We start from the raw sequence: 7,966 nt of genomic DNA, 5'->3' as shown, positions 1-7,966 counted from the left end.
TACATAGTTTATCATTGCCTAAAAATTCAAGGATATGACAGAAGAAAATGCTGAGAATATAAAAATTAAGCATGTGCTTATCAGACATGGGTTTTATTCAGTATACAAGGAGAAATTTTATAGAACAGAATTATATGTATCACATAGCATTTTTTTCAATAAAAATGTGTAAAATAGAGAAAGAAAAACATTAAGGAACTTAGAACAGTATCTCATGGAATATATTAAATTCTAACCATCAGTTTAAGAGACTACAAAACTAGAGAAAAGTACAGAAAATAATAATGAATATATTATTAGTACAAATTTTCATGAAATTTTATGTTAATTTCCATATAATGTATTAGAATAAGGACAGCTGAAGTTAAGAAAACAATCATGATTAATCATAATAATTTATCCAAGAAGTAATAAATTTCACAGATAATTTTGTATTTTACATTTTATTTCCACTTAAATCATTTGTGATAATTATAAAATCACACACTATGTAGATATTGATATTTTTCATAAAGTGGTAATAATGCGATTTTACACAGGTAGGAGTATGGGCCCCCAATACATATATTACTTAAAATATATATATAAGTAAAATATATACATATATATAATATGAGAGAGTAAGAGAGAACGCAATTGTTAAGAAATGCAACTGAGGCTAATTAAATGTGTTCTTTGCACAAAAGAACCTGATTACCAAACTTTCATTTATTCTCTTTAAAATACTGATGAATTATTTAGCTGAGAGCATTATATGAATTGTAACACCTTACAAACTAATAATATTATTACATTAATATGTTTCAAGTTTTGATCATTATTTCCAAATGCTGATTATCTTTTTCTTTTTATTCCCCATCAAGTTATTAAAAGCAAGTCAGGAGGGTGGTGGCGGCCAGCGACTGTGGGGCGGGGTCTGGGGTTGGAGACTGAGCCCCGGGGGAAGGTGCTCTGCTGAATGTGTAACATGCAGAACTGCGTAGAGATGTCACAAGCCTCTTTTCCACGGCAATGCTCTCAGCAGCTCCATTTTCCAGTGGGAAACTTGAGGCCCATTGTGACTAAGTGGCTTGCCTGAGTTGACACTGGGAGAGCCAAGATTCGCCTTCTAGTCTGTTTGGCCACACCTATCTGCCTGGTGATTGTGAGAAACCAAGCCAGCAGCCATGAGGATGCCTCTGTGCCACTAGGGTGCCGCCACCAGGGACAGCAGGCCCGATGGGGATGGAGCTCAGCCTGTGGCCACCAGGGGAGGCCTGACGGTCCTTCTGCACTGGGCTGACCCTGGCGGCGGGGACCCCTGGGTCACCTTCAGCGAGGCCACACTAACCTCAGAGGAGGTCTGTATCCACATCGCACACAGAGTCAACATCACTCCACGCTGCTCCAGTCTCTCTGTTGTCTTCAGGGCCCAGGCCCAGGTCTGGTTGCCTGTGATCACATCTCAGAGGTCTGGGAGATGAGAGCCTGACAGCGGCACCTCCACATAAGGTTTTATTCCTGGAACTGGCACAGCATGAATCCTCAGGACATGCCGCGTCCGGCTGTGGGCCCACAGAGGCCGAGTCTTCTTCAGAACACGCAGAGCAGGGGTGCCGCTCCTGAGCCCAGCCTCCTTTGAGTACCTCTTTGAGCAGGGCAAGCATGAATTCATGAATGACATTGGCATTCCTGTGGGAGGTATTGCACAAAGAGGAGAGCCACCATCTGAAGGACCAGAGTCTGGGCATGGCCTTTAATGCACCTCTGCCACCCGCTCTCTGCAGTGGTGTCCCCTGGAGAAGGTGGTCAAGAACATTAGCTCCAACGACTGCTTCCCACCCTCCTTCAGGCTGCAGATCTGGCCACATGATGAGTTGACATCACTGCGCCGGAGGAGCATCTCCTGCAGGTTTGTGCGGGCCTTCCAGCCAGGCCTGGTCTCCCAGCAGGTCATCATGGTCAAGTACCCGCTGCACTCGAGCAGGCACCACCCTGCGTTTCAGTGTGCCACCTGGAGCTTCTAGGCCGGGTTGCTGGGGGAACCCTGCTATATCCAGGATAGCGGGCGGGCCCTTCCAGAGCCTGGGCCGGAGTTGCCCACTGGACCCCCTGCTCGTGTGGTGCTAGTGACAGCTACTGGTGGCATCCAGGGGCAGCCGGGACAGGCAGAGGGTCCCAGGAATCCCCATGCCGGCCCATCTGGGAAGAAAACCGAGACCCAAGATGTGGGCAACCAGCCAGGGGACAGGCCTCAGGAAGCACCATGGGCCTACTGCTATGACTTCCAGGATATCACCCATGTGGTACTGAAAGAACCCCGCATCAACATGCACAGTCAGGACAAGTGGTTGGAGCTGACCCTGCCTTCCTGGGCTGTGGCCCTGTCCTTGGTATGGCTGGTGGATGGCTATTTCCACCTGACAGCCGACTGGAACCCCTACCTCAAGGGCTGGTGATGAGCACCCAGCATGGTATCCACAGAGCCCTGCCGGAGCCTTTCGTGCTGGTCGAGGTGCAGCCCAAGGATGGCCTCTACTTCATCCGCCGGAGCACCAAGCACCTGAGCCGCCTCACCCTTACAGTGGCCCAGCGTGACCGGGTGACCAGCACACAGCACTCGCACCTGTGTAAATTTCCCACTGAGCGGCAGGCTGGGTCCTCCACTCTGGAGGGCTGGGACCAGTCCTTCCCCAGCATGCGGGAGCTGCGAGCCACCCTGCAGGGTCGCTTACTGTGGGCGGTTGACAACTGTTTCTTCCTGCATTGCTGCTGCCTGCCATGGCCGGGAGAGATATCCAACCTCATCATCATGTGGGGGCCTCAGGCCAGCACGAGGCCATCCAACCACAGCCAGATCAGCCACCTCACCGGGTCTGCCAGGATGATATCACCCGGCTGTCCCACTTGGACCAAAGCACGAGGAACAATGTGTATGAGGGCATCTTACAAGTAGGGGCAGAGGCCACAAGGAGGGAATGACAGATGGTGGGGAACCCGGTACATCCAGTGGGGGCCCATCGGCAGGAGCTACGATTGGTACTCAGGGTTGTCACCAGGACATTCCCTTGGCCTTCTACAAGACAGCCAGACTTGTGAGCCAAATCCCCCACGTGCACTTGGCCTTGGTGCATGGCATCTGCATGCACAGCTCTGAGAACGTCCTGGTGACACAGTATGTGGAGCATGGGCCTCTGGACGTGTGGCTGAGGCTGGAGAGGAGCCTGGAAGGTGGCAGTGGCCCAGCAGCTGGCCAGCACCCTCAGCTATCTAGGCGGATAGAGCAGATCCCCTGGACAGCCCCCGAGTGCCTGGCAGTGCCAACAGCCTAACCACCACAGCCGATAAATGGAGCTTTGGTGACACCGTCCTGGGGATCTACTTCGTTAAAGAGGTCCCTCTGCAGGGTTGTGCCCCTTGGAGAAACAGTGCTTCTACCAGAAGCAGCACGGGCTTCCTCTGCCCTCATGCCCAGAGCCGGCCCCGCTCACCAGCCAGGGCCTGACCTGTGAACCAGCTCAGTTGCCCTCCTTCTGCACCGTCCTGCATGACCTCACTGGGCTGCAGCCCCAGAGTGAGCCCCACCCCATAGCTGGGGCCCCTGCTTATGCCAGCACCGTGTGCCTGAGCTTTCTGCACAGTGACTGAGCGCGCGTGCCGGTTTCTAATTCACTTAGGGCGTACAGATGATTTCTTCTTATTTGCATTCTTTGGACAAATTATGCCCTCGCAATTTTTTTGCTTTTGCTTTTTCTCTTGATGAAATATGCCTTACCCCATCTAATAAATAAATAAATAATAAATAAATAAATAAATAGATAGATAAATAAATAAAAGCAAGTCAAGAGTAAGATGTCTAAATGAAGGCCAGTACATCTGGAGAAACAGCACAGATGTGTTAGATAAGAAAGACCTTGAGCTCTCATTAAAATGCTAAATTTTATCTAAAAGCCTACATAACAAAATACCTAGTCAAATTTAAGTATCTATTAGAGTTATCTAAATTAAAAATTTAGACAATCTACTCAAAATGAGTAGCTACAATACAAAAGAAACTTATCATGTTTGGATTATTGGATTATTGGATGTGTCACTTTTTGATGTAATAGAAATGTTACAAAAGTAAAATATATACATATATATAATATGAGAGAGTTATTTTCTTTGTTAATACTGACATCAACTTGGTTGTAAAAAATTGTTTCTTGTCATACATACTATCCTTCTGTCCACCAGGATCGATTTAAACAAACTTTAAAAGAGATGACAAAAATATTTTTATTTTAGTTGCTATTAAGCAAATGCTGAATATATTTCCTTGTACTATTTTTTTTATTTTTTTTTAAGATTTTATTTATTTATTTGAGAGAGAGAATGAGAGAGAGCACATGAGAGGGGGAGGGTCAGAGGGAGAAGCAGACTCCTAGCTGAGCAGGGAGCCCAATGCGGGACTCGATCCAGGGACTCCAGGATCATGACCTGAGCCAAAGGCAGTCGCTTAACCAACTGAGCCACCCAGGTGCCCCTTCCTTGTACTATTTTTATATTACTTATATATAGATGCACACACATACATCTGTTCTTCTTTTGGTAATTATATATGGTAATGTGACATTCAAAAGTATCTGATTTAAAGAGGAATAGCTGTTTTCTTCATACTGTCATATAACATTACTCATGTATATATATAATACTTTGCAAAAACAGGCAATGTCAAAGAGATTATAAGTTAATTTTCCTACCTCGTATCCATCTCCTCTTAGGAAATTGCTGTGCTTTGCTTGTGAACTACTCCTTCTAAAGGCTTGGCCCGCTGGTTCAGGTGTTGCTGACCACATCATATTCGATTGATGGCCAGGCCATCCAGCTGTGACTGACTGGTGAGATCACATTCCCATGCAGATTTCTGGAAGGTGGGGAACAGGCTAAAGCCATGAACAAAACTATTCTAAGATTTTTGTTCAAATTAAAAAAAAAAAAAATGTACTCTTGGGCTTTATGTGGTATGAACTTGGAAGCAACTCTCAGCCATAGGGTCACAATGGAGCATGAGATTGCCTGCTCACAGAACCAACGAAGAAAAGCCACACAGAGAGACAGAGAAGCAGAGTTGAACCTTGATGCCATTTTCGGAGTCTCTAGACTTACCAGAAGCTAGTGATGCCTTTGGATTATGTATTTTAAGAACCCATGAATTTCCTATTTGGCTAAAAAGATTATGGATTGGGTTTTTAGGAGTTTTCTGTAGATGAAGAAATTTTAGATTAACCAAGGTAAATGATTTGTCCTTTGCCAAATAGTGACAGAGTTTATAACTAAACTTTTGTCTTTTTCGAGCTTTTTCAGTTCATGATTCTAAATATCAGTTTTAATTACATTAATAGATCTATGTTATATATGTGAACGTTAATGTCACCTCTATAATAAACTATTAACACAGTCAGAAAGTTGTTTTATGAAACCTAATACTATTTGTTTCATTTTGTCTTATTATTTTCCTAAAATATTGATTAATTTGAAGTTTCATGTGATTAGGAATAAAGTTATATGGAATTTAAATTTCACTTTATTAAATTATGGCTACTAATATACTAGAGAAAGTTGATTTTGTTTGTTTGTTTGTTTATCCTTTGAAATTGCTTAACATTTTAATCAGAGAGAGGAAGAGAGAGTCAAGTGTTCTTGGTATTAATGACAGCTATCCAGTCATGTCACCTTGAGGTAAATCAGCTAGCCATTTTGGATTTCCATATCTATGTATAAAATAAGAAAAAATGACCAGATTATCCATAATCGATTTTGCAGTTTTATTAAATTTAGTATTAAAACCAGCGTGTTATTAAGACACATATACAGCATTACAATCAGCCATGTTGCTATTTCAGAGCTCTCAAAAACTGGACATATTTTATTTGGTCTCTGATGTAGGGCCTTAAACAAATCTTTGCCAACGTTTAACGATTTGGAGAATTCACATAGAACTTAAGATTTTGCACCGCATAAAGAAAAAAATTAAAAATGCAGAAATCTGGCTTCAGTTGAACAGCAAGACCATATGTGAAAAATTAACCGAAGCTAAATAGCAGATGTGCCATTTAGTTAGGGCCAGCGTTCTGAGTCACGGTTTGCACAGACTCGTATTTTTTGAACCTACTAATTATTAATAGGGTGTGAAGAGTGGCCCTTTTTCAGCCTAAGCATTTCACTAGTTGCCTTTATTGCCCGGATCCTGAGCACATTTGCATTTGTGACCCCTTAGATATACATGGATAAATATGGACAGCGTTCTTTTTTTTAAAGATTTTATTTATTTATTTGACAGAGAGAGACACAGCGAGAGAGGGAACACAAGCAGGGGGAGTGGAAGAGGGAGAAGCAGGCCTCCCGCTGAGCAGGGAGCCCGATGCGGGGCTCGATCCCAGGACCCTGGGATCATGACCTGAGCCGAAGGCAGACGCTTAACGACTGAGCCACCCAGGCGCCCCCAGCGTTCTTTATCAATCCAAGAACCAGGCACATAGTTGCAAAATTGTATTGCAAGTTGGATTTTGATCAACTTTCAACATTAAAACTCTGTATTGAACAGTGTACATTGTGGCTGCAGGGTGTAATTAAGTGATGGAAATGGATGACACTGATGCAAAGCTGTTCACAGTTTAGAAAATTAGATGTATCTGACAGGAAGTGGTGTGGGCAGAACAATGCACAGGGAAGAGTGTGGCATTCTATTATGTTGATGTAAACTATAGAGAAATAACAGCAACAAAAGAAACCCGCTGTGGTATAGAAAATGGAGATTAAGCAGAACACAAAATTGTACGTACGATTTGATTACAACTGTGTTTAAAGTACTATACTAAGACTGTGGCAAAAACGCAAAAATCAAAGGATTTGCTCTGCTTGGATGATTTTATTTCTTATATTAAATTTCATTTAATATTCTCTATTTTATGATAAAAGGGATCAAATTAAAAGTATAAAGTAGGTCATCTGATTTGAGAATAAATAGCCACCTTTCTATTTCTGAAGCAAATCACAATGGATTTCATTCATTGTATAGAATATTACAGACCTACTACGTCATACACTTGACTACATTCATGACTCAAAGATATATACAAGGAAAATATTCTCAAGGTGACTTATGTTTCAGAACAGTATTTTCCAAAAATGTTTATACATGAATTACACAATAAAATTGTTATTTTTTTAGTTGTTAAAATGTGAACAGTATGCATCCATTTGTAAATTATAAACTTACTTTGCCATTAATTTATCTATAAAGTATTTGTAACACTTACCCTTTCCTTCCTTAAGATTAAAACTACATATTAGCAGATCTAATAGTTTATATTCATACACCATTTTTCTAGAATCCAGAGGACCTACCATGGAAAGGCTTGTGCAAAACTTAGAATCTACCTGAGAAAGACAGATATAACTAAGGAATTGCAAGAAAAGTATCAAGGATTCCATGGTGTAATACAAAGCCTGAATCATTTATGTGGTGGTATTTGAAAAGGCGAATAAATAAGACATTTTTTATTCATTCAAGCTCATGATCATTTCAAAGATAGTTACAAGAGAAATGGAAATGTTATCATGTTTATTACTGTTAAATTATTGTATCAGTGATGTGAGAGGGGTTCTGAGGTTTTTTTTAAAGCAAGAATTCCAGAGACATTTGGATAAATGACCTTTGTTCTAATTCTACAAATCCAAGTTCACAAATAAGCCTGGACTTTGTTCTGCATTGGCCTGGGAAGTCTAAAGGATATAAATGAGCACTGAGATTATACCTGGGAGTATTGCTAGTATTCTGCTCAACAAACATTTACTGTTACTTACAGTGGAAGCCACATGCTTTTAATAATGGACACCTTGATTCTAAGAGATCCATTGCTGCTTAGTTTACAATTTTGTCCAATTTTCAAACACTTGATTCAAATTTCATGTGCTAAAAAAGGTTAACTGTGTCTACTGTACA

At 42.1% G+C, this 7,966-nt stretch overlaps 1 pseudogene; it reads left to right on the top strand.

Moving 5' to 3' along the window:
* The first annotated feature begins 1,172 nt into the window (after positions 1–1,172).
* Positions 1,173–3,627, top strand: LOC118529144 (non-receptor tyrosine-protein kinase TYK2 pseudogene; annotated as a pseudogene).
* The last annotated feature ends 4,339 nt before the right edge of the window (positions 3,628–7,966 follow it).

This window comes from Halichoerus grypus, chromosome 2 (assembly GCF_964656455.1).
Source record: "Halichoerus grypus chromosome 2, mHalGry1.hap1.1, whole genome shotgun sequence".
Lineage (NCBI taxonomy): Eukaryota > Metazoa > Chordata > Mammalia > Carnivora > Phocidae > Halichoerus > Halichoerus grypus.
Note: the sequence above shows the minus strand (reverse complement) of the source record. Positions and strands in the feature narration are given on the sequence as shown.